General features: G+C 42.2%; 1 long non-coding RNA gene across 3 annotated transcripts; it reads right to left on the bottom strand.

Moving 5' to 3' along the window:
- Window positions 1-1,177: 1,177 nt before the first annotated feature.
- Window positions 1,178-25,475, bottom strand: LOC109512484 (uncharacterized). Of its 3 annotated transcripts, XR_002167534.1 has the most exons (4): window positions 25,377-25,475; window positions 15,355-15,501; window positions 5,059-5,142; window positions 1,178-2,711 (listed from the first exon to the last, which is right to left on the bottom strand). It is a non-coding gene; the product is annotated as an uncharacterized LOC109512484 (long non-coding RNA). The 3 variants fall into 3 exon arrangements; XR_002167533.1 differs by lacking the exon at window positions 5,059-5,142; XR_002167535.1 differs by lacking the exon at window positions 5,059-5,142 and having other exon boundaries at window positions 25,389-25,475.
- Window positions 25,476-26,935: the final 1,460 nt, after the last annotated feature.

Raw genomic sequence — 26,935 nt, 5'->3', positions numbered from 1 at the left:
GAGCCGATTTATCCTTTGTAAAGATCAAACTCATTTAAAACATGTGAAGACATGACATAACCGATGCGGTGTCCGTCTGTGTGTTGTCTGCCTGCGTGATCCGCAGATCAACGAGAAAGCCTAAAAGTTGGAAAAAAAAAAGCCTCTTCTTACCGATGCTCTTATTCACCCTCTTGGTTGATGTTTCTTGACTAAAATATCAAGCATACATGTTGTCAGGGGAGCTGCGTCTGCGTGCAGACACCAACCGTGAGAAATGTCTGGAGTGCTGACATAAAACATTGTTGCTTTCTTTTTTTTTTTTTTTTGAGTCACATTTTTGAGAGAAGTGTCGATATATCACCAAGGGCTGAGTCGTCTGACCTACATAAGAACAGATGAGGGAGAACTTGGAGGGCAGCCAATGGACATATTTGTTTGTTTCCCCCAATGGCCTCTTGCCCGAGTTCACAGTCAGATCTTGTTGCAGGTTCGATGGCATTAATTGGACAAGACAACTAAAGGGGGGGAAAAAAAAAAAAAAAAAACATCTTCAAATGGTTCCAACAAAGTTTTGGAATTTGGAATGGTGTAAGCCTCAAAGTCTTATTGGAACCTATTACAATGAGAACTAACAGTCTCCACCCAGTTTACAGAAAACACTCAACTGGAAACTTCCCGAGGTCCATTTTCACATTGTAATGACATCTAATTCAAGAAGGCTGCCATGACATTCGGACATCATTTTGTCAAAAAAAGAACGCAACAAAATTCTACTGGACAGACTACATGGCAACAGGAATTAAAATCTGGACCCGGATACATTTTTTGAAGTCGACTCAACATCCACTTCAAAAATGTATCTGGATCCAGATGATTTCATTTTGTGGAATCGCTTGTCGAAATAAATATGAGTAAATTCAACACATCATTTTTTTTCCCCTCAGTGCCATTCTTTTATTGGAAATCATTAACCCTTTCAGGGACGGCGGTTACTACAGTGGACGGCTGACCATGTTATCAGGTTACAGGGGTTAAAGCGGAGGCCAATTGGATTGTGACAAAAGTTATATTTGTAAACACTTGAATGATCATTGTTCCTTTAGGAAGAAAATCAAAGAACAATGAAGCTGGCACCTGGAAAACTTGCATTTTATTTTAAAATTTGCGTCAATGTGGTCCCTATAGCTTTTTTTTTCCTGAGCCGATTTATCCTTTGTAAAGATCAAACTCATTTAAAACATGTGAAGACATGACATAACCGATGCGGTGTCCGTCTGTGTGTTGTCTGCCTGCGTGATCAGCAGCAGATGTGCGTTCGCTGAAATGAACGGTCGGCTCACCGCAGTCACGATCTCAATGAGCTGCTTTGTAGCTCCTTGGTGTGACGGTGAATGGGTTCATGGAAATGTCCAATGAGATGCCGCATCAGTGCGCATCGCTGCCGATCTGCTGACTTCAGCGGGAGCGGGATCGTTCCGCAAACAATAGATGTGACACATTCACAGCTGAACGCCATGTCGCTGCTAACGAGTCCGGTGATTCATTCACAGTTTAACCTCACAGTTGAACTCAGCTAGGTTGCCCTCCAAAATTAACAAGGCGCCCACATGTTGCCTCGACTGATCTCCTATTTCATCAAATTACGACATTCGTAATTCAATGTAACGCGAATAATGTTCACAACAAAAACATTTGCAGAAGCTACTGACTGTAAAGAATAAGTGCGCTAAATCAAGCTAGGCTCACTAAAGCGGATGTCACATTCGGTCCTCTCTGTTGTTAAAAAAAAATATATATAGAGAACTTTTTAAGTACTGTGTGTCATGTAGTGTGGCGTGTGTCATCTTTTGCATGTGTTTGAGTCTTTCGTGTCAGAGAGGCTGTGAACACCAGGAAACGCCTAAAATTCTTGAAACTCTCAAAATTCTCTAGTTGTAAGTCAACCCTTGCCTGGGATTTACAAAAAAATGTGTGACTGTTGATGTGCAACTGAACTGACTTGGAAATGTTCGGACATTTTGCCACAGTGAAGAACAAGGCTTGGTTTGTTGTGTGTCAAATCTTGTTTAGCCCCAAGACTAAAATAACCCCTGACCGGCTCTCCGTTTCAAAGGGTTAAAAAAAAAAAAAAACACCTCCTGATTCCCTGTCAAGTGACACAGCAGCAAAGTGTCAAAACTGCGTTACATTGAAGGTATCAGTCGATATGAGACATGCTAAAGAAACGACGACAACAACAATGCTTTGCGAAAGTCTCTTGTGTTTACTGCTTGGCATGTGACCGACACTGTTAGCCATCTGATTTGAGAGGAGACAAAAGGGATCAAGAAAACCGACCGTTGCGGCAGACTGCGGAATTAGATTTCAGTGTCCAGTGTTAGCTAACGTTAGCATGTCTGTTTATCTTTTGTTATTTTTTTGCTGGTTATGTTCAAAACTTACAATGATGCAGCACACAGTGATGGCTAAAAGTAGCTTCAAAAAAGGCAATGATTAATTAAGAGTTTGATGAATATGTCAGATAAAAACAACAACAAAAAACCCATCTGCCTTGTCACGCTTGTGCAATTTTGGTATTTCAAATCTACTTACAAGTCAGCTCGTGCCACAAAACTCAGGCAGTGTTGAAATTGACCTTAATATGACCTTCATAAGGTTGGAGATCTGTAAAGCAGCTCATCTCCCCCATCACAGCAAGCAATCCGAGACAGTGGTGACTTTGTACTTTTCTGAAATCAAAAGAACAATTCCAGATGTTTGCATTTGAGAAAAATATTGACTGGATGTCGTCCAAATCTTTTTTTTTTTTTTTACAGAAAGGCAACAATAAGTCACAACGAAAGGTTCCTAACAAAAAACAGAATGTCAGAGGAATATGAAACCATTACATTTGTCGGCTGATATATCGATCTGCTTGAGTGCATGTTACAGTGTTTATTCATAGCTCACATGAAAGCACATCAGATCCCAGAAAAACAATAATCAATCTTGACAATCGATGTTACGATTCAAAAGCGCTTTTGAAGAATGACGTCGAGCCACGAGTAAGTAATAACTTCAATATTATAAATAAGGACACGATGTTCTATAGATGTTTGAGCACAGACCCGTCCCCGCGGGTGGGCCGAAGGGGGCCGGGCCGGGCCTACCCACTAAGATGCTAGCGTTCCCCAATTTGAGGCAAGGATCTCGAAAAAGAAACTTTTTCTTTCAAGTTAATTTTATCATCGTCACTATTTTTTCATATTAGAGTCTAAGGTCAAGGGACGTGTCTGTTTGAATATTTTCCATGTATGAATCACAATACAAGCCTTAAAAAAAATTATATTTGACACAAAGGATTTCCCTGTGATTATAATTATAATCAAAGGAAGAGAGTTTGAGATGAGCGCTTTCTCATAATCTCGCTCATTAATCTTTTGGGTGGTCCAGTGTCTGGAGATGATTTTTTTTTTTTTTTTTTTATCCCAGTTTAGCTTTTTCAAAAATGAGCCTGGGAAAAGCCCGGTGCTAACGTTTTCCTTTTTATCCAAGACAGTTTAGTACAATGTTGTACCTAAAAATGCAACACAAATAAAAACAGCAAGTTATGCTTTATGATTGACTGTTTATTTCCGTTGGTTAGTTAGTTAGTCCCCAGGAAATTACAAATATGGGGATGATCATATTTTCATGTTACTACAGTGGACAGCTTATGTTATCAGCAACATCTAGTTAGCATCTCCAGGAGCAAGATGCTCACTTCGCTAGCAAAACAGCGGCGTTCAAACGTCATTCTAATACTTCAGTTACGCGTTGCCAGCAAAATTCTCACGAAAATATGTTCCCGGGGAGCACATCTGAAGAGGCAGACGTGCAAAACGTGCTAGCGGCGGAGCAAACGTTTGAGCGCTGTCGTAAGATTGTGCCTGACGGATACTCCTAATTTCCACAGGCGTTTCGAGGGCAAATACATCTTTTTCCTCCAACGTGACGTCAAAGTTCCTGGCGGAGGCAAATAATCTGCTCAATTTCAAAACACCACCTATGCCTTTAAAAGTTGGCGCGGGAGACGAGCAAAAGTCTCGCTGCTTGAGATTAGAACGCTTTTTGGATTTTGGCCACATCGGTCTGTTTCTCAACAGTGAGTGAGTTCACGGCTTATTGGCCAAACACCTTAAAAGGGAGCAGGGGGGACGATGAAGTCATTTGGTGTTGATGATTTGACTCGAACCTACGGTACAATCGCACGAAGGCCATGCGATTGGGCTTGATTAATTTATGAACAAAAGACAACGCGGCAGCACACGCACAACTTTAGAGTACCTACGTGAGCAGACCTGTAATTATAACTCATGATTTATGAAGGGGAGCAAAGGAAGGCATGATCCCACTAATCTAAAACTGCTGTAGGCTAAAAAAAAAAAAAAAAAAAAAAAAAAAAACCTTGGAAAATGCATCGAATCTGGTCTTGTTTTCAAGGCTCACCGTCAGGTCACACAGCGCGCAGCGTACGAGGCTCTGCTTGACATCAGGCTCATTTCAACGGATGCATCTTGGTCACATTCGACAGAAAGCACTGATGTCACATTTATCAAAGGCAGTCGTGGACTGTGCATTTGCTACCTTCAGTGGCAACCGCCACGATGAGGCTGCCGTTATAGAAATGTACACAACGCAAGTGGGCCGAACCATTAACATTATACCATACTGTGCTATGAATCACCAAAATATCATCTTTTTCCTTTTTTTTGGTCTCAAGAAGCATTGATTGGTGCTTTCATATCATTTGCTGCGTTGGGTCTATCTCGGTGACAGACTGAGACTGCTGTTTTCTTCCCCGATCAAAACAATGTTGTCTTCTACTGTGATCAAAACAGTGTGCTCCCTAACGGATAATCCACAAATTGCATTTTATTTAAAATATTCATTCTGTGTCTTTAATGCATTTTTTTTTTCACCTTTCAATGATCCCGCGTGCCGGATCGAACCTCCTTGGGGGCCGGTTCCGGCCCGCGGGATGTATGTTTGACACCACTGTCATAACTTTAAAAAAAAAAAGATTGAGAAAAGCTCGTGAAACTGCATCGTACTCACAGGGATGGTGATTATTAAAGGTAGTTATGTGCGTGGATTGCTACAGATGTCTTTGGCTCGTTCAACTTGTTCAGACGGACCAATCTGAGGACGGAAAAATATGCTGGTGTTATTGTTGGCCTTCTGAGACTGATTCCGAAGGCCCTTGACAGATTAGATAGAAATGGCAGTACGCAGGGGCTGAAATCTGATTGGACCAAAAAAAAAAAAAAACAAATACATGAAAAAAAATCAAACATCCACACGCTGAAAGCAGTGCAGCCAAGAGAAACGATAGATAATGAATAGAATAAACTGTTGGGAATAAATGAAGCCAATTTCATGTAAGCAATATTAGAAGGGAGATTGTCGTCGGGAGGTGGAATTTGAAGGAAATGTGGTTGCCCCCCTTTTTGCCGCTTTGAGCAGCTTCCACTCTTGCGGGAAAGACTCTGCAAGATGTCTGTGTTATTATATTGAGGACTCAATGGCTCACGGTCTCTGTTCAAGTACAACCCAAATGGGTTCACTGGGTCAGAGTTATGCTAAAATGCAAGTCCCCCCAGCCCCCACGCCCCCACACCAAATGTCTCCCAAGTTATTCCCACTTTAAGAATCATACATTCGATCAATGATTCGGATTGACAGGGGAACTACAAGTCCTTGTCCATCTCCTGATCGCTGACTGAATTTATTAAGGCGTGTGCGTGGATCATTTTTGTCAATAGAGTGTGTTTTCCGAGTTTGGCCGATGTAGCCTCCAACACAAACACGGCATGCGAAGATGTTTTATCGGGTCGTCCTGCCAAGAAGCGAGAGGGAAGAGCGACATGGAGCAAAAGCAAAGGCAAAGTGGATGCAAAAAAAAAAAAACAAAACCTTTCAAAACAATGTGAAACAAGAGCGGAGCTTGATGCTTCCCGTTGTGTCAGCATGGGGGAACTGGAATTCACATCAGAAAAGCAGCAGCGGTCATTAATCGTCCTCGTGGATAAAAATGTGAAAATATCCCTGCAGGTCTCTCTCAAGTTTTGCCAAAGTGTCCGGCCAGTGTCTTCCTGTTTCTAATTTCTTGGTTCAATTTAGGCTATATGGAGCCTGAATGTTGTCACGGAGCATCACAGCTATAGTTTCCTGTCTAACCGCTTCCAATAAAGATGAAAAGATTCCATTGAGAAAGAGATCGCTGGATGCAATTATTCCAATTGGATATTAAAGAGATTTTTCCTCCAGTTGCTAATGTGGAATTACGTGTCGAGGAAAGCAAAGCAGATACTGAGAGCTTGCTAAATTATTCTCAGGTGCATTCCCGTCCGTGGGTGCTTTGAGGCTACCTCTCTCTTCCGAGGATATCGTTCCCGGGGAGTTTGGCCTCACTTTGTGAAACTCCCGAGACTGACTTGAGTCATGATTGTGAGTACCCGATGAATAATGTCTGTTTTTCGATTGAACGCGAGGGGGACCCACAACGGCGTCATGGCTCACGGCCAAAGGTGCTTGGGGGCAAAGCGCAAAAACAACCGATGAAGGCATATTTCTCCGCAAAGGAATTTACAAGGAGGAGATGTATTTCCGATGCATTTTAGGCGAGAGTTGAAGTTCCTGGAGAGAAGCGATGAGATTTCCGCTTCTTTTTAGTATTCTAAAAAGCGGGGATCCGTTTCAGAAAAGAATGAAAATAAGAGAACCGGACATTCTGATGGCGGAGTCCTGACCAAGACTAACAGTAAATTATCATAACAAGGATGGGAATGCAGAATTTGAATCAAAGAAACAAATGTATGGTATCAAAACCATACACATGGAATAAAAAATGGAAGCAGCAACTCTGTCTCACAGTCAGGAGGTCTGTCGGGGGTTTGAATCTTCATTGGAACGTCGCAGTGTGGAGTTTGCCCGTTTCATTTCCTCGCACATCCTCAAAGCATGCTTCTTCGGTTAACCGAAGACGTTCGATTGCCCAGGTGTAAAGTGGCTATTCAAAAAAAATAGTTTTCCATTTTTAATGTGTTAAAAAATAGATAATACTTCATCCGGCCATTTTTGTATGACGACACGTGTGTACATGTTTGAGCCCCCCGGAGGCAAAATCCGATTCTGAGCCAGAGCACACTGGCCTACCTGAGCGTCAACCTCATTCCTCTTTCGCTGCAGTAGAATGACACCCCCACGGCACCCCCTTCTCTTGCACATTTAGCATATGTCCCGTTAGCCACTTAAAGCTATCAGTAAACACACCTCCACATTTCAGCAGTACATAGTTCTCATTCTGTATTGTATATGCATTTACAAACAAATCTAGGAAATTGCTTTACAGGGTCTTGAGGAATGTTCAAATGTAACTTTTAAAACATTGCCTGTACATTTAATTAAGTTATTACTCTGATACAATGTGTTCCAAAATAACTGATCCTTCCATTTTTACTTCTTGAAAGGGGCATAAGAGAGCGAGGGCGATCTTAATCATGGTTTTTTTTTTTTGTTTGTTTAGTTTTTTTTCTATTGCTGTGGCTGGATTAAAAATCATTTGAATTTCTCCTCCGACCTCACTGCTCTTTGTATTTTTGTACCTAACATGCATATTTGGGGGATATGGAAGGAGTGTGCTTAACTTTGGAAGTTCCACCATGAAGAGAAAAAAAACAAAAAACCCAACATGCTTACAATAAATGTTCTCAAGATGCTCGCATAACAACAATGGGCTGATTCACCGCTCACCACTTTTAAAACCCAGCAACCGATTTTTGTTCCTTTGTCAGCCTCTCCCACACATTGATGAGGCTGCTGTGCGGTCGATGGATGCTACAAGAGCGTAGCCTGCCGCCGTCAGGCCTCAGCTGCCAAATGTCAAGCTAGCGCAGAAGAATGGGAGCGTAACTGATCTGCCCGCTTTCAAGATGGCCGCACTCCAACCCGGACTGACCTGAGGGGCAACACAAACGTAACAAAATAAGTGAGCGTGTTGCACTTCTACAAGACTGACAAAGACAATAATCAAAATGTCAGCGAATTAAATAATGATTTTTTTTTTTGGTTTGTTTTGTTATTAGCATGTTTTAGCCATGCATTTGGAAAACGAAAATGTTTACTTGCCGATATAAAAGCAGGTCAGCATAATCCATAACAGAAGTTTTCAGTTCGACACTGAATCATCCGTTTGGATGGCTGATGCTAATGTCCGACATGGAAGGAAAAAAAAAAGCAACGCCAGATGTCAGTTGGCAACGAGCAAGCCTTGACATCCGAGGAATCACCCGTCCTCGCATCCTTTGTTGCAATTTATCTCTTTTTTGTTTTGTTATTTGCCTTAATGTTGCCCTTTAGGGTCCTTAAAAGGAAGTGTTAAGTATGCTAACATCTGCTCATTAGCACAAATGAGGCAATGGCGTTAGCGTTTCGGCGATGCGCTCATAAAGCGAAGTCTAGCACTGACTGAAACCGATAATTGCACAAAAATACACATCAATGAAGTTTCTGAAATGCATTTTAGTAAAAACAGACGGTGGCTTCTCTCAGGGAAAACATTCATTTTGTTGTTGTTTTTTTTTTTGTTTTTTTTAAACGGCCATTCTTATGGTTGTTATGCCGCAAGTATTTCCATTCGCCCGAGGCGACATTGTTTACTGATGAAAAGCTGCTGCTTTTCAACATACCAAGAAAAGTCCTCGCTCACAAATCACCTCTGGTGACTCACGGAGGGTGGGGGGGAGTCTTTGCGTTCAAGCTTCGAACATCCGTCAAAAGATGTTAGCTGTAGACATTCAAATGATACAGGGCATCGTTTTTCTGTTCTTTTTTTTTTTTTTTTTTGATGTTGACATCACGGTGAGCGGAATAGCTCAAGTCGTTTTGAACCAAACGGTTTATTTTGACCTGCAGTCAGGGACGCAAAATTACTCTGGTGGACTTCAATGTGATCCGAAATCACATTATGAAACTTTCTCTTGTTGCTTTTAACCAGAATAAATGACATCTCTGTTTTGTTTTCAGTCCCGATCCAGGCAGAGCGATTAACGAGAGACAGCCTTTGTGCGCAAGGAGACAACTATGTAGCACATGCATGACTGACAGAAACAAGAGCGCCACATTGTTTTGGTTGAAGCTGAGGTGGTTGAAAACCACAATTTTCTTTTTTTTTTTTGAATCTGCACCACTTTGAGCCGAAGTCTGCTTTACGTCCCCGAATATGTCTGCTTTGTAAACACGCACTCTCTGTTTGCTGACCCCTCTCGCTCAAGCCACACTCAAAGAAGCTCTGATTTCTGTCAATATTGATGAACCGAGGACGGCTGTGACCAATCACTGTCGGTACACGTTTCTATTCAAAAACCGCATCGCCTTTTTCACCCCTTTGAAAGACCACCTCGGAAAGGATTCCACTTCTGAGTCGGCTTTCAAAGTGCGCGTCAACGTTGTTACCTCTGGTAAAAACTGCCGAAATGATTTATTTGTTCAAGGGTGGGCTATGGAGCAAGGAGGAAACAATATATTTCACTCCAGAGTTTTTTTTTCTTAACACTTTCCAAAATGTCTGCCTAATACACAAATCATAAGAATAAAAAAAAATTTCCAAGTGTCCTCATTAGTGGGTTTTTTTTCACGTACTTTGCAGTTCTTTGCTTCTACGTGTAAAGAAGTGTTTGGTCGCCATTATTGAGGGGGCAAAAAAGAAAAAAAAAATCTTTAAACTGCAGAAAAACCTTCGAGCGATTTTGTCAAGTAAATAAAGCGGAAACGCTAACGTCCTCGAAGTCATATGAGACGCGTCCGCAAAGCTCCAGGACTGTTGTCACAAAAGAAATATTTCAAACCCAAATGACAAAACCACCATTTTTACACGCCAGAGGATGAACCACAAATCCCTGTGGTGTTTGCTTCGTTCAGAGAGTGAGAAGCGCCGAGCGTTTTGGACAATTCGTGGATGGCTTCGCAATGACAAAGGCCGCCAATGTGGGTCGGACTCCAAGGGGACTGCTGGGATTGCAATTTGTAGGTTTGGAGTTCAAATGTAGCTTTTGGTAGACCAGTCCTGGAACCTTTCTGACAACACCTTGTAGGTCTGCTGTTGACCATTAGACTAATCACTTGTATAGAATCGATTCCATGTGCTTTTTCGTTTGCGCAATTCATGCTTTGTCAAACATGAATTAAGATAAGAGGACGTCCTCGCTTTCGAATGGATGAATCGCCACGAGGGTACAATGCGATTGCAAGGATAATCTTTGTACGTTTTCATGTTAGATGCTATTTCATCATGTATGTATGTTCTCCTGCAAGTCTGTCCGTGCGATCTGGCAATGAAGGCGGGAGTAACGACATGCTTCAAGAACAAATTGTTTAGTCTCACAGGAGAAGGTATTCTTCAGAGGGGCCAAATTATGAAATGATTAGCAAAATAAATCACCGTCTTTGCCTTATCAGCGCTGTCAAGAATAATAATTTATTTTGATTCACGGGGAATGAGAATCCCAAGCCAAATGCAGATTGCAAAAGCCTTCGTTAAGAATATTTATTGCCGTTACGAGATCATGTGTGACGGACTGTCACTGGAAATTCCTTATGGTTTGGAGCGTTGCCTGAGATGTTTTTCTCTGACGATTTTGTTCTTGATAAATGCCTCAGGGGGTGGGGAGTGGGGGGGAGTCGGATGGTTAAAAAAAACAAAACAAAAAAAACAACAACCGTGGAGGTCTTTCGATATGTGCCGCTTTGTTTCAAAGTATGATTGATGGTGGTGTAGTAACTATTGTGGGAGTGGGAATGATCCCTGGAGTCAAGGCCTTGACACAGTCAGCTTTTTTTTGAGGGGTGCGGGGGGTTGTATGCATTGGAAGACTGAATTCTGACAACAACATTCCAGCTACAAGGTCTGGCTTGCCATAAACGACCAGCATGCAACCGAGGGTCCAATGGTTTCAGGGCATCGGCAAGAAAAAAAAAAAGAAAAAAAAATGCTGATGATGTACATTTATCATCATGCGGTGTAATAAAGAAAGTTGGCGGCGTTAGCGATGTTACACAATACTTGGTCTGGCACACATTTTTTTTTGGATAATTTGATTGACTGTAAAATTTTAATGTATACATTTAGCCAAATGAACAGAACGACATATAATTTTAATGTATGCATATCGTTTAAAAAATCAAATCAAAAGTTTGTCCACTTTTTTTTTTTTGATAATTTGATTGACTGTAAAATTATAACGTATACATTGTAGCCAAATGAACAGCATGACATATAATTTCAATGTATGCATATCGTTTTAAAAATCAAAAGTTTGTCCACCCCTGCCCTAAAGGGACAAGGGGTAAAAAAATAAAATAAAATAATAATAATTCTTTTTTTTTTCCTGTCCATAGCTAATGCTCCCGTCATTTTTATCGCCAGCAGTTTATTTTTGTTATCTTGTTCAATAAAAAGTTGTTAAATCACTATTTAGAGACCGCGAATAAACAGGACTGACGTGCCCTCCCTGTCGGAGTTGACAACGCCGTCAATGTTTTTCGCAATTTAGGCACAGTCTGTCACTCCGAACCGTTTCACCCCGCCGCCACAAAGATAAAACGAGCGCACGTGTAAGTTTCATGTGAGCATGTGAAACAAATTTAAAGGCTAAGTATTAATTTAACACGTTTATTATTGTGGTGGTTATCTGCGGCGGGGTGGAACTGGAAGCAGCTGTTCCTCATATTTTTATTTTTTTTTTTGGACTCTCTCATGTCCTCGCTAACCGAGGTAACCCCAAGTATTGACACGGCAGGACTGCTCTACGCCACTGCAAACTATAACCACAAGAACAATAAAAATAAATAATTCGGCAAAGTCGATCTGTCTGCTTTCACGGCTTTTAAAAAGTTATAAAATAATAATCGCATTTCATAATCAACAAGTTTCCTGACGGAACATCAGCCATACTTTTACATTTGTTTTCGTGTCAATGCGAGACTGTCATTCCATTGTTTTTCATGCGGTCCCTTGTGCGCATTTTCTTGTGAGGCACATGTGCTTGACTATACAACTGCTGTCAGATTTTTCTTGCGAGTCACAACACAAAGCAGATGGGTTCTTTGTAGGGAAACGGGGGGGGCAGTACCCAACAGGACCTTTAATTCATGTTGCTGAGCCATGGAAATATTGTCATGGTACGTTTAACATGATCAAATACATCATCTTTTTTTTTGGGGGGGGGGGCGGGGTGATTCAAAACAAATGCACAGGTTTCAGTGCTGGACAAGAAGTTCCCCTTCTCCATTGAATGTAAGAAAAACAAACCTACTGTGATGATCCAAATTGTACACACAAAGGAAGATATTGTTGAAGCACTCAGGTTATTGCATATACGTTGACGTTCATATTCTGCGATCTTTGGTGCTGCTGTTCACTTTCATAATGTCAAACTAGATTTTGCCCCTTTGAGTCTGTTTAGTTCGAAGAATAAGAATAAGAAAATCTTTATTCGTCTCACGATGGAGAAATTCCCAATTTATAGCAGCAAAGTTATGAAAGGAAGAAAGTAGAAGAACAAAAAGTATAGGAGTTGCTGTAAAGGCAGCCACTCTCGCGGCGCCATCTTGAAGTGATAATAACATAATAAGAAAATAATATAACAAATTCTGTACGACACTAACTATGGAGCCGATGCTTTTTATCTCCAGGATTAGGAAAAAACTACTTAACCCAGTAGCGGATGGGTGGGGCGTGATTCCGATCTTTTTGTAGAATACAAATGGCTGCTGACGCAGTTTGGGCTATTTTGGCTGTTTTGGGGGTAGGCGGAAGCCGAGACCGGACTCTTCTACGCTTTAAGAATTGCACTGGAGACAGTAACCACAAGTGCACACATGTCTGGGGGGGAGGAGGGGATGTTCCTCTTTTTTTTTGTGTCCTTCATTCGACGCCCATTGACCCACAGGCTACGCGTGGCCGGCTGCCAGAGGCGTCACTCAAGAGTTCAACCAAAAACGGATGCGGATGTCTTCATTAAGGCTGTCATGGCAGCTCAGAGGCCTTTCAACGCACAGAGGTCTTCATCCGAGCGCAGGTGTGGCTTGGGTCGGAGCCAATCCGCCAGATGAGGAGATGACAAAAGTGCTTGAGTTCATGTCAACACAGGACAGAGCGCTTCATTCGAAGTCTTCACTGTTGTCGGTCCATAGACATAAAAAAGCCTTTTTACATCCTGGAATTACCCTGCAGGGATTCCGCCCCCTGAGAGGAGTTTTTTTTTTTTTTTTCCAAGACGATGAATTAAGGGAAAGCTCAATTTCAATTTAAGTACACAAGTCGATTCGTCTGCTTGTGGTCTTTGGTCACGAAATGAGGTCAAGTCAATTCATCTAAAATGATGAGATGAATATAAGATCCATCCATTTTCGAAAAACGCTTCCCCTCAACAGGTCAGCTGGAGTCTATCGCAGTTAACTTTGAGCGAGAGGCGGGGTAACAGCCCGGACAGCCAGCCGAGGCAGAATTTCGCCTTCACAGAACCTAACATGCATGTTTTGGAATGTGGGAGGAAGTCGGAGTACCTTTAGCACCGACGCACTCCAAACACGTCGGCTGAAGCGGGCTATGATGGACATACGTGCTTGCCGTATATGATCGGATTTTAAATATCTTCATCACTGTCATGACTTTAGGGAAAGACATCCCGCAGAGATTTTTTTTTTCTTTCGAAACTTTCTTGAATTCAAATGAGGTTATTGGTGACTCAAACTAGAGCTGGGCGATATGACGGTATACAGCAGTGGTGTCAAAGATACGGCCCGTGGGCCAGAACCGTCCCACAAGAAGGTTTGGTCAGGCCCGCGGGATAATTCAAAAGTGAAAAAATACATAAAACACAGAATTATTATTTTTAATATGCTGCAATTCATGGATCATCCGCTAGGGGAACACTGTTTTGATCAGAGTAGAAGACAACATTGTTTTGATCAGTCGCTAAAGAAAAGTTGATACTCGGATCGCTCGTGACACACAGCCTACGGAACAGTAAACCAGGGGAAGTGATAAACGGCCACGCAACGCAAACCTTACGCCGCAAAATGTAATCTAACAGTTCAACGAAAATGAACGAATAACAAGCAGATAACATGCAGAACTTGTTTTTCATAGAATCACTCCAAATATCTGCATTGTGTTAAATCACTACTGGGATATAAAACGGCCCATATCATGATAGGACTTATTATTTTTTTTTTTTCCATATCGCCCAGCACAAACTCAGAACCGGCATTTTCCCTCAGAGGACTTTGCAGTAAAAGTCTACAAATATTTGTTGAGGAAACAGAGAAAATTGGCTCTCATATTCCTTCTCCGCCCTGCACATGAGGCTACAGTGAGCTTGTTACATTCCTCACTCAGTCCCAGGGCACTGTAACTTTGTTGTGTTAGGAGCAAAACACTGTCACTGTTGCACTTCCACTCAGACATCCGCTTGGTGACTACACGGCAGACTGGCACTGTGCATTGTTGTCACACACGCGCGCACACACACACACCGTACAGAGAAATTCTATTTCTGTTTTAATGAAGGCACCATAATGTGCTTTGCTATTTGTTTGGAATGATAGTTTTGTTTTGCTTTTTTCAGAAAATTCCAAAAATAAATTCAAATATTCCTTCAGTTAAAGGGCTTATACATACAGGTGCATTAAATATTACAAAAGGCTGAAAATGATTGGGCGTAGACCTAAAAGTATGCGTGAAGAATGCATTGTGGGAGATGTACGCACAGTTGAAGATGCGATGATATCGTTTACACTTGTGTTGCAATCGGAAAAAAAAAAAAAAAAAAAGAGAGGGAGAAAGAAAATAAAAATCCCATCCAAAGATTAAAATGTCATCAGGCGATCCTTTCAATGATGACAGGAGCATTTTGTCTAAAAGAGAGCCAACTGAAGTCGTTAATGTGGGTGAAAAAAATACATATATTTATATTTTTTTGCTGGTAGAATCTCAAACCCTTTTTTGGTTAATTTTACAAAAAAATGTGACTCATTTGGGAAGTGATTCATTGCGTGGGATGAGTCGTCGAAAAAAATAAAATCCATTGAAACCGACAATAGCGGAGGGGGATTGGAATTTTTCTAGCAGTGTTTTGTCCGCATGTTTACAACACCTAATTAGCATCTTGGGGAATATCCTATTCTTTTTTTTGGCATAGGCAATAGCGGTTGACAGTTTGAAAGGTAGCATGCGGAGAGGCACCAAACATGTTTAGACACCCGAGCAGGATGTTTGGGACGTGTGTGGTTTTGCTTTTTTACATGCACTAAAACACGTTCTTCATAAACAGATTGATTAGCGCTTCTTACGTTCGTCTTCGGTCCATTGAGATTAAATGGGAGTCAGAGCCGGGCTGGATAAGAGCGATGATGTTTTTGTACTCTGTATCCTTCCTCACTGGCTCTCTGTCTGTTTTGGCGTCAAGCCTGGAAGCATCACCAACAACTCCATCTCAACTATTTGTCAGAAAAAAAACAATAGTAGAAACCAATCAGGCTCAATCATTTCCATACGTTTGGTCAATTAGCTTGAATTGGAATTCTTTTTTTTTTTTTTCCAAAGGTTGTGCTTTTTAAACCAGCACCTCGAATAAGACAATTCATGACAACTTTTTTTTTCTTCTTTTCATTAGCTTCATTCGAAAGGATCAGGTTTCCAGAATTGACAAAAAAATAAATAAATGCTTAGACAGTGTAATTTGTATACAAAGAGTTTGAAGTCTGACTGCAGGAAATGTATTGGGGAGTAAATGGAAATCTGGACATTTTACATACAGTATGCTTCATACACAATACAATCTGCTACATCGATCCATTTTTTCTTTTTTTTTTGTCAGCAGGAAGACTGAGAACAAGGCGAACACCTACGCAAGCAACCGTGAAGGTTCACATCCACACAAAGCGAGCCGGGATTTGAACCCGGAACCTCTGACTGTGAGGCAGACTGCTGACTTGATCTCGATTGAAATGCAGGACTAAGGTATTATAATATAGCTTCATTAAGGGCTACAAATGCACTTCAAACCAAGTATAAATGTTTATGCTATGCCATGGTACCTCCGGATAATTTTAAACAGATGTCATATCAACATGCGTTTGCGTTCAAAAAAAAAAAAAAAAAAAAGACAATTTGGACATGTGAGTTGATGCAGCAAGTAGAGTTTACGTACTGAATTTCATGGGAAACCTGCAAGTAGTAGTTAAGCTCTTCCCGAATCCACGATTTGGCTTGACAGAAAAGTACCTGGGTGGTCTTGCCCTGCATTATCTAAAATGCGGCATATATTTCCATCGCGGCAAAAAACTCGTGCAAATGAGGAATATAAGTTATAAATGATGTGCCATTGTTTCTCCGAATCAAATATTTACTGCGGATTCTTTCTCGGAACAGGTGGCTGATGTGAATCGTTTGTTTCATAAGGTCAGGGCTCATAACAAACTAAACATTTATCAGCTCCGACTGCGCTAAGGACCATCGCTGCACTCGGTCCACTCGGCAGATGAGACTTGTTTGTTCGAAAAGGGAAAATAAGTTTGAAGGCTGCGTGGCTGCTGTTACTGTGAGAATAAATCCACATTTTACTATGTGTGTGCTAATCAAATGAAACATTGTACAGTTGTGTGTGTGTGCGTGCGCGCTAGTCGGAGCTCTCAACAACAGCTTGGGTCCAGAAGGCCCCAGTGACACTCACGGTGCCAACACACCAATAACGCACTCACACACACTCACTCAGCTGTGAGGAGGGAGGGGGGGTTGACATCACCCCACCAATCACCCCGTGACTCATTCACAGAAAATCCGAATTTCCCTTCTCGTTCTCCAAGGTTCAAATGGTCTGCGATATCTTGCGGTGGGCCCTCAGTTAAGTGCGATGCAACACATCATGTCACTTTGAATGAAATCTATCCAACAGAGCTCTTGTTGTGCTCGTTACGGATGTGTGGGAGCTGTAGGCGACTTTGGGCAAACGGCGGCGCACACCCTGGAGTGGTCGGCAGCCCACTCACATTCACACCGACGGACAATTCAAAGTCACGGTTGTGTTTTTTGGCTAATGTGGGAGAACGCAAGTGGAGAAAAGACGAAAAGAAAATTCATGAGAGGAAGTTGAAGCCAAGATTGAAACCCCAAACGGTGAGGCGGATCCCACTGTCCTGCCCCAAGTGAAATCCATTTCGCAATATTTCGTTCTTTGCAGCACCTTAGTTGGAATGGAAAAGACATATGATTGCAGGTGCAGCGCTGTTACGTGTCCCTGTAATTTTTACTTTGGCACACTCTTCCAATTACGTGTAATAAAGTTACAACTTGGACCTGTGATCTTCGCTTTCTTTATTCCACGGCTTCAATTACAGTTATGTACTCTTAAGTATTTGGGAAGTTTCACTCTCCACCACGCATTTCTCTCCAGGTGTGAACTTCATTTCAAAGTCTCTTTGCCGTGCACACGCACGCGCCATAATGTCTTACTACACGGCGCCGGCGCACAGGCCGAGGGGCCCCCACGTGGAGAGGAAGCACTCATTTGGACTCAAAAGATGGCCCAAACATTTGGAAATGTGGCTGAGTGAACACGTTAGAGTTCGAAAAGCTTTGGATTTGTCATCTTTTTGTGGTTTTTATTTTGACTTTTGTTTTTCTTTTTAGATTGAGTTAATTTTGAGAGCAGGTTTGGGGTTTTTTTCCCCCCTAAAATGCTTCATTTTAGTTTTGTTTTTTTATTATATGGAGCATTTTTCAAGTGCAAAAATAACACAAAGGACTTTTCCGTTATATAGTTACTTTAAAAAACATAAGATGCAGTTTCAGTTTTTATTCGTATCATTTTTAAAGCGTTTTAACTTTTACAGTATTTCATTCATGAAAAACGTTTTTAAAATTGTCGTTAGTTTCCATTAACTGTCATAATCTTGGACCGCTTTAATCACATGAAGTGATTTGACACATTATTCCTTCATCCTTCATTTTATCTTTCATTTTTTCATGTGACACGGCCGCATATAAACTGACGGGTTCGCTCGTGTAATTTCTTTGCTCTCATCCGACCGTCCAGTCATTTGGAGTCGAGACAGTTTCATTGCGTCAAGTTCTTTCGGAGACACAAAAAAACTATTCAAATAAATTCCATCAAGGAGTGAATTCTTTTTTTTTTTTTTACTTTCATGGCATGTAATCCATGCACCCGCTGACTTGGATTATGCAACGCCGCAAAAGAAGAGAGTCGTAAATGTAAGCCACATGGAATTGGCAAAACTACAGAGGTGTTTCGTCTTCATCTGGCATGTAAAAAGATTTCAGTCCAGCATGCGGAGACGTTTTGTAAGTTATCAGCTTTACACAAAGTTGGAGTCGTCAGCTTTTGTTTCATCTCCGCGTTGGCAAGGCGATCTCTAATCCTCGAGTATGTGGCGTTTGTTAAGTGTTTCATGCTGAAGAGAACGGCCGGCCGGGTGTTTGTCGCATGAAGCTTCAGACAATGGTTTGAAAACTGGTGTGGATTTTTGAGAGTCACTTTTTTTTTTTCCACTCTACTCAGAATATCAATACATCGTTATTTTAATCGCGCTTTCAAAACAGCTGCAGTATACTACCACTACCACTACTACTAATAAAGAATTAGATCACACTTAATACGCCCCCCCGACCCATCCCCAGCCCACATGCAACGAATGAAGCTATCTTTTTTTGTGGTCGAGATTCTCCACAGCAGGAGCTATCCACCCATCCTAGACTGCAAATGAATGGCACGTGCATCAAGCCACAAGTGGCTAATTTAAACAGAGAAAGCGCAGAACAACTCGAATACAGACGCAAAAGATTTATTTGGGCGTTGAGTTTCACACTGGCAGGCACTCTCGAGACCTGATTTTAAAAAAGCCACTGTTTCTCATGTTTCCCCTCGAAAGTGGAAAAATGACACCATTCACGGCACTAAATCTACTGTGTATTGAAAGAAAGATTTTTTTTTTTTTAAATATAAACTCACCAGCATGGGCTGATTTGTTCTGGTGTCACTAACTTGAAAGAAAAAGTGCATTGCATTGAGTAAGCACACCCTCCTATATTTTGATATACTTTTTATATTTCAATACATCTTATTTTATTGACGTTGATCTCTGTGCTGCTCGAGCTAAGCGGCGGGGAAGGGGAAAAAAAAAAGTGACGCGCATGATTGCAAACTGGCTCACTCGCCGACGATGACAGCAATAAATAGTAGTCATCGTTATTTCAGTCGCTAACATCTTAAACTGACAAGTGAACTATTTTTTATTTGTGATGGGAGGGGAAAAAAAAAAACAAGCGTTGTACTCCACGACCTCAAGCGTCTGTTCACAATGTTTTGGCCCAAAGAGAGCCGTACGTGCAGATGGACCGATATTCACCTTCTAAATAATCCCACTAGATGACATAAACAACTTCCTGCGCAGGCAGACCAGCAGCAGCTGCAATCAGTGTAGTTAAACTGGTTAGTTTACTTAAGATGGAGTGGGAGGAAATTCTGTCAGTAATGCAGAACCGAGCGTAAAGCAAACAGGAAGGAACGTCTCCCCGTTCAGATATTGCACATTGTCAGGAAGGAGACTGCCAGCGGTCAGTACAGAGACAACGCAACAGGGCAGGCGAAATGAAGACACTTTCATAGTCAACTGTATCTACTGAAACAGCGACGACGCATCCGATCGGTAGTGTTGACGTCAAGAATAGTAATCCATCTAACCATCCGTCCGTGCATTTTCCGATCCGCTTTATCCTCACAAGGGTCGCGGGGGGGCGCTGGGGCCTATCCCAGCCGTCTTCGGGCAGTAGGCGGGGGACACCCTGAACTGGTTGCCAGCCAATCGCGGCGCACATTCACACCAATTTAGAGCGTTCAATCGGCCTGCCATGCATGTTTTTGGAATGTGGGAGGAAACCGGAATACCCGGAGAAAAGCCAAGCAGGCACGAGGAGAACATGCAAATTCCACACAAGAAGGCCGGAGCTGAAATTGAATCCAGGAATCTCTGCACGTTGAGGTCGACGCGCTAACCTCTTGACCACCAGGCCTCCGTAATCCATCGATTTCGTCCAGTTTCATAGTAGAGACGAGTGAGTCGAGTATTAGGCAGATTCAGCATCAGGATTTTAAAGAACAAACCACATTTAAAAAAAAAAATGCAAGCAAAATGCTTTGACGCCGCAGATTAAAAAAGATAACATCTGGCACCAGAGGATTAAAATGTCTCGTAATATGCATTACTATTGTTACTGCTGTAATTGTAAATGACCTGAAGGAAAAAGTTGAGTTTTTACCCCCCGCCCCCCCATACTGATGATTACGTTAGCATAAAACGTTCCCTTGCTTTTTGTCTCGTGTGTGATGACGTTAGCTCTTTGGGGCTACGGTTGGAGCCTTGTCAGTCTGTTCCAGGGTTCCTCTGACTCTTGCTCTTTATCTGTCAAGTGTTTTGCTTTAATTTTGGGTGTCTACCTGGCTCGTCTTGAAGTGAACTTTGGGTGACGACGGGGGGAAAACACAAGCCAAAGACCTGAAGAAATCCAAAGGTGAACTGAGAGCGCCAAGGAAATATGGAAACAATATGCGGCACGTGTTACGTGTCAGTCCGCACAAACGTCTCACTTTCATATCATTTTGCTGAAAATAAATCAGTGGATCCTCCAATTTTTTTGCAACGATACGCAGCTGTAGGAACCGGCAGCGACTGACGGACGCCGATGCCAGTCCCCTCCCCAACGCAGTCGCCGCCACACATGTCATTCCCCCGTGACCGTGCGTGAAATGTGTTGTCAATCTCTTGTTGGAGGGAGTCAGGAAGTTGACAGGAAGGCTCCGCACGGCGCACGGCTTCGTGCAGGCCAGTCTATGACATCGCAAAAATCTACATTGTTAACTCATTCACTCCCAAAGACGTTTTTAAACGTCTTTTCAGACTTGGTCTAGAATTGGCCGGTACTGAATGAGTTTTAAGAAGTACAGTTTAGGCAGCTGCATGTGTCAAGCGTTCATTTTCCAACAAATATCTTCGGCTGAACGGTTGAATGGAGAATCTTGGCCCTGAGATTAAAAAATACGGGCATCGTCTATCGTGCTTATAATTATCTTCAACTATTTGTGCGTTCAATATGGGGATGTTATATCATCTGGCATGAGTTAGACTTGACTTGGAACCTCTCAACATTGTAAATGTAACATTTTCTGACTGAAAATAGATTTGTTTAATAGAAAGGTAAACCTCACATCGGACGCCAGCCTTGTAAAGTCTGCGCGTGTAAGGGAAGAGTTTATTTATTTCCGCGTATTCTCAGCTCAAAGTCTCGAGCTCCGAACGAATGACTGAAATCTGGAATGATGTGCTCATTAAACGCGCAAGCCTGTTTCCATTAACTCAGAACCCTGGTGATGAAGAGCGCTTTATTTTGCTATTTATGAAGAAATAAATGACACAATAGTAATCTTTGGACTCAAAAGAACTCCATGTAAGGACATTTTATCTCGCGGGGAAGCAGATTGAAAGCACCTGGTGGTAAGTGCACCAGACAGACGCTCTCAAGGCAGTCGGTGGAGATTTCCATTGCCGCTTATTGGAACAAAAAAATAAATAAATCAACGCCTGTCATGACTTTGCACATTTTGCCCAAATTTTCAACCTCAACAAACCTTTTTGTATGTAGATAATGTATCGAGGTCCATCATCTCGGTCTCTTAAACATTAAAAACTGTAGAAAGTGTTGAAAAATAAACGCAAGAATGCTGGTTGCCTTTTCTCGCGAATGCTTTTCTTTCAGCATTAATGAAACCACGTCACCAATAGTTTTAGCGCTTGTCTTTGCATTAAACCAGCAAATAAAGACAATCGCGCGCGCATACGGGAGTTATGAATCACGGTGATCTTCAATGTTTTGCATGCACGTGTCCCTCACACATGTCAAAAAGGTGTCCCCGGAGCAGTCCAGACAGGACGTCTGCTCCTTAACTGGAAAGCACTGCGAGTCCCGGCATTAAGTGTTCTGTCTTTGCAGTGACAGAAGACCCATAAAACAGCATCCAGTGGCATGTGTTACTCAAGTCCTTTTCATAAAGCGCCGCTTTCCGGCAGTGCACGCCCAATTCATGTGCCCGACGACACCGGGCGCACGCCACCGGCGCGATACTTCCATTAATTTTTACGGACAGCAATAACAACTCGAAGCACTTTTTGGGGGGGATTTATCTTCTGCGTCGTAAAGACGGAGGGAGTTTCGTCATAAAAAAGTCGGCATTTGGTAAACATGTCAGAAAGAGAGGTCAATCAAAAGAGTTTTTATAGTAGCGGAGGTCTGTCGGGAAACGCGGACCGGAGCGCAATAATCGCATGATATAGTGTGTCTATCGCAGCCGACGGAGCAATTTGTTCGCAAGGGACGGCTGCTCTTCAAGCGTGGATGGGTCTTGCTGAACTTATGGGAGCCTCTGGCAGTCAAAGAAGAATCACCAAAACATTCCGTACATGGAGGAACTCGAGCCAGATCCCCCAGATTGCATCATCACTGGCATAACGACACATATGTTGTCATTCAAGTGATAAAGTCGGAAGGGCTGCCATTACGCATCACGCGGCCGTCACTCTACGGTCAACGTTTTCACAAACAAAAACAAAACGAGAAGAGCGGATTTGTTTGTGTTTGTTAGTCAGCAGACGAGTTCCTGTTTCAGGGTATGATGAACTCACGGACGATGATAGCGTGATGATTCTCTGCGATGGGCAATTTTTTTTACACCTCCAGTAACTCAAACGGTGAAACCCGCATGAATACTTTGACCCGAGGTTTCTCCGAAACTGAGATGCCTCAAGATTATGCTTTGGCGATACTCACTTCAGTCTGCTCTTTTTACAAAATGCACGCGTTGGGTTTAAGTCTGGGGATAGACTGGGCCATGAACTTGTTTGTTTTGGCTGTGCGCGTTGCGTCATTGGCTTGTTGCACGTTGAAGGGTTCCGCCAAATAAGTTTGTTGCATTGCTCATTAAACTGGCAGACAAAATGTTTTTGGATTAATGAGCCCCCGCCATCCCTGAAGACGCCGTGCTCGCTCGCTCGCTCGCACATTGTTGGTTAAGCTTCAGTTTGGTGTCATTAATCCATAAAACCTTTCGGGCTTGTCTCTGTATTTTAAATTCCAGTGAGGTTTTCCAGTTCCTATTGGTTAGGAGTGATTTGCATCTCTTTTTCATGTGGAATCGGTACTTTTCCTCATGTTCACGTCCTTCACTTTTGGAGGTTGTTGCTCATATCATGAACCGGTGGAAAAACTTCTTTTGTCGGCTGTTCTCTTTGGTCTCCACGTTTGACGTCTGTTTGACTTACTCCACAAGCCGTGTCTTGATTGTCCGGGACATTCCGAATGATTCTATTAGCTATGGCTTTGATTGATTTTCCATCTTCTCCGAGCCACACAATGGCTTGTTCTGCCACACACAAGTCTCTTGTTTGAATGCTAGTGAGACCTCTTGTCGAAATATCATCAGCCCAAGCAAAATCCAAATATGATCACCATCTCAAATGGTGTTCGGGGAGTAGCGTCTTCAACATTCGCACCGGTCCCTTTCGGGGTCTTGCCAGTTCATTCCCTGACTCATGTTGTGCAGCTCAGCCATGTTTTTCAGGCCCCGGAGCGTCGAGCTCGGCGTTCTTGGAGGCCGACTCGCAGGCCAGCTGTAATGGAGTCACATCACAGCGGCCCATTTCCAAAGCTTGGCAGTAAAAAAGAGCCATCAAAGCACAAAACACACACATTGAGTTCCAGCAAGAGTTCCAGCATCTCTGATAAACCCCAACTGGCTCTTTGCCGTCCGCAGCTTTCACCCCTGGAAAGCAAAACCAAATGTTCTGCGGGGACAGAACATTTTGGACAGAAGACATCTTTTCGGGATGATTCATCTGCTCCTCACTTTTCGAACCTGGCAGCTCCAATCCGCCTTGCTACATGTCAATATCAGTAAGGAACACTTCAATCTTCTAGGATCTATTTGTATGATACGAGTTGAGCAAGGATAAGGCGCAAGCAACCTTATTGGATCAAAATCGTTTCTCCTGAACATGACCATGATGATGAACAGTTTTGATTGGCACAATGCTGCAAACGACAAGCACAATAATAATAATAATACGGCTCGATGAGTGCCTCTCGCAATGCCGAACCAAACTGAGCATTTTCTTTGTCAAGGCAGAATCGAATTGTATCTCATCGCGTTCTGTACGTAGCATTTATGTGGCCGTGTGTCTAATTGCATTGAATGACTTAGATGCAACGTGTTCATTCGCATCTGCAGCTGATGCAACGGCAATACATCATTTTGGTCGGGATCCACGGAAAACAGAGCCACCATTGTAAATGGAAATTGGTAATGGCCATAATGGATTTAAATGAGTCACTGGAGCTCATTCTAAACCAGGCGTTTTTTATCAAGATGGGCCAATTATGCGGCTTTACATCCGTCTTTAATGGTTGACTCTGTTTCACGCTTTAATGGCTGCAAAATGTTATGCACAAGTCCTACAACAAGGTGTCTGCTGCTGGCTCCAGGGTGTACTCCCAATTCTCGCCCAAGAACAGGTTCCAGCCCAGACCTTTATGAGGAGAAGTGGTATAGAATATGGATATTTTATTTTCTTTTTTTGTGCGCACGGTTTGTCAAGACAGAGATTTAAAAAAAGAAAATGACAACCAAATTCTTCAAACCTAGCACGATACTTCTGACTGACAAAGTGTTAGAGTTCGACAACTATCGTCCTCATCTGCACCTTCAAAGTTCACCAGGTCACCCTCTGGCCCAAAACTCCACCTTCCTCACATGCGAGAGAGGAAAATTCCCGCCGGTGTGAGATATTGCAGCGAGGAGGCCCACTGTGTGAAAGAGGAGCTCTTACGTTTCTCATACGGTACCCGGCAAACATTCACTCATCGAAGGATTACCGCTGATTCGTCAAAGTCAGACTTGGCCCAGCAGAGAATCATCTGCTACCCAAAAGTATTCCATTTTCGTCAATACAAGATCAGACTGCAGAGTGCCAACCACGTAACCGCCAAGGGCGAACAAGACGGAACAGAAGGACTCGAGATGACAGCAAATGGATGAGCTTTATAATTGAGGAATGTTGACGGACAGAAAACGACATACAGTAATAATTTGTACCACAGCCCCGTCAGAGAGGCAAGGTTCTCATGAAACAAAATGCTTCTTAAATCTTCCGTGACAAAGTCTGCGTGCCCAAAACTGGATGTCCTTATGGGAATCCAAAATATGGGAATCATTAAAATAATAGATTAAGAGTCTTGAATATGTTAATACCTCTCACAGTACCTCTCGTCCATGTCAGCGCCTCCCACCAAGAGATCCATTTGACGAATGAAGAAGCATACGTCCTTGGATCAGTTCTTTACAGAATGCCAGGCATCTTTACTCTCTTCTTTGTTTTTTACATTATGCACAACTCTCATTTATTGTGCAATAATGTAATTGCAACATGTATTTGTTACATATTTTGATGCATTTTTATGCTTTAGAAAACATTTATGTCTGAATTTGGGGGGGGGGGCTTGGAACGAATTAGGGCATTTACATGGAAAACGCGTCTCGACTTACAAAATTTTCTAGTTAAGAAATTTCTTCCGGAACCAATTCATTTCGTAAGTAGAGGTACCACTGTATATAGTTTCTGAAGGTTAAACGATCAAGTTGCCCGAGTTCTTTCGAAACCCGGGCGGCTGAAAATGGAAAATATATTGGAAAGTAAAACCAGTAAACATTTTGAGGAACTCGAGATACTGTTTAGTCAGTCACTTTTCTCTCAAGCACAACATGTCTGTCAAAATAGAGATTTAATACCATCAGTCTGAACTGTATCTCTGACGCATGTTCCCATTGTGCATACTAACGATACAATATTTACAGCTCAACGTCAAGCCACCCGCCCTCATCTGTTCCAAGATTCTTCTCTCGACCGTGTGAAGTTGAGGGCCTGCCCGAGATGTCTGTCATCCCCTGACGGCAAGAGAACTGATCAAAGGCCAAACCATCATTCACATAGCGCCCTTTATACTTTGAGAAACACTTGACTTTCACCAGATGCCAAGGATTTGCCAGGGATTTGCCCGCAACACGTAGGAGGGTTCCCACCATGTGAGCGCATGCTTGGCCTTCTGCTCCCAGCTTTTGTTACCGGGCAGCGCAAAAGTACTCACTGTAACTGCAACTCCAATACTAAAATCAAAGAAAAAAGGCTGACAGACTCTCAAATGTACTTCAGTTCATAAGTAAAAGTGGCAAAAAGAGACACAAGATTTGAGACACGGATCAGTTCATAAAAGAAACTCTTTAAGCTAGGTTTAAGACCTAGCTAGCATTGACTTTTATGCTAACATGTACCCATAGCATTGCTAACGGTGCTCACACAAAAAAATGCTACATTTCCAAATAAAAAAAAAAGAAAAATACCCATTACTTGTGTTTTTAAATTAGACAAATAATTTTTAAAGCTACATTAAATACGTTTGCCATGAATCTCAACATGCAGATCTGTCTTCAAATGTAGGCCGTCGATGTAATTCTTCGTCAGAAAAACAATACAGATGCCAGAAGAATTGATTTAATTATAGTCATGAAGTCACCAAACCACCACACTTACTTTGAGACGAATGTGTACTTATTTTGACATCCTGTTTTATGATGAATTAACTGCTCCTGGCAAATGCCCCCGAAAGCGTCACATTCTCAGTTCTGAACAATGAGATGGCGAAAGTCACCCCCGTTCCAGGATGTGTTTTTCTTTTTTAAAAGATTGTATTCCTCTGAAAGCTCTGTAATTGTCCGCACATTGATATTGTTCTTACGATGTATTTCAACACTAC

Source organism: Hippocampus comes, unplaced genomic scaffold (genome assembly GCF_001891065.2).
Source record: "Hippocampus comes isolate QL1 unplaced genomic scaffold, H_comes_QL1_v1.1 scaffold57, whole genome shotgun sequence".
Lineage (NCBI taxonomy): Eukaryota > Metazoa > Chordata > Actinopteri > Syngnathiformes > Syngnathidae > Hippocampus > Hippocampus comes.
Note: the sequence above shows the minus strand (reverse complement) of the source record. Positions and strands in the feature narration are given on the sequence as shown.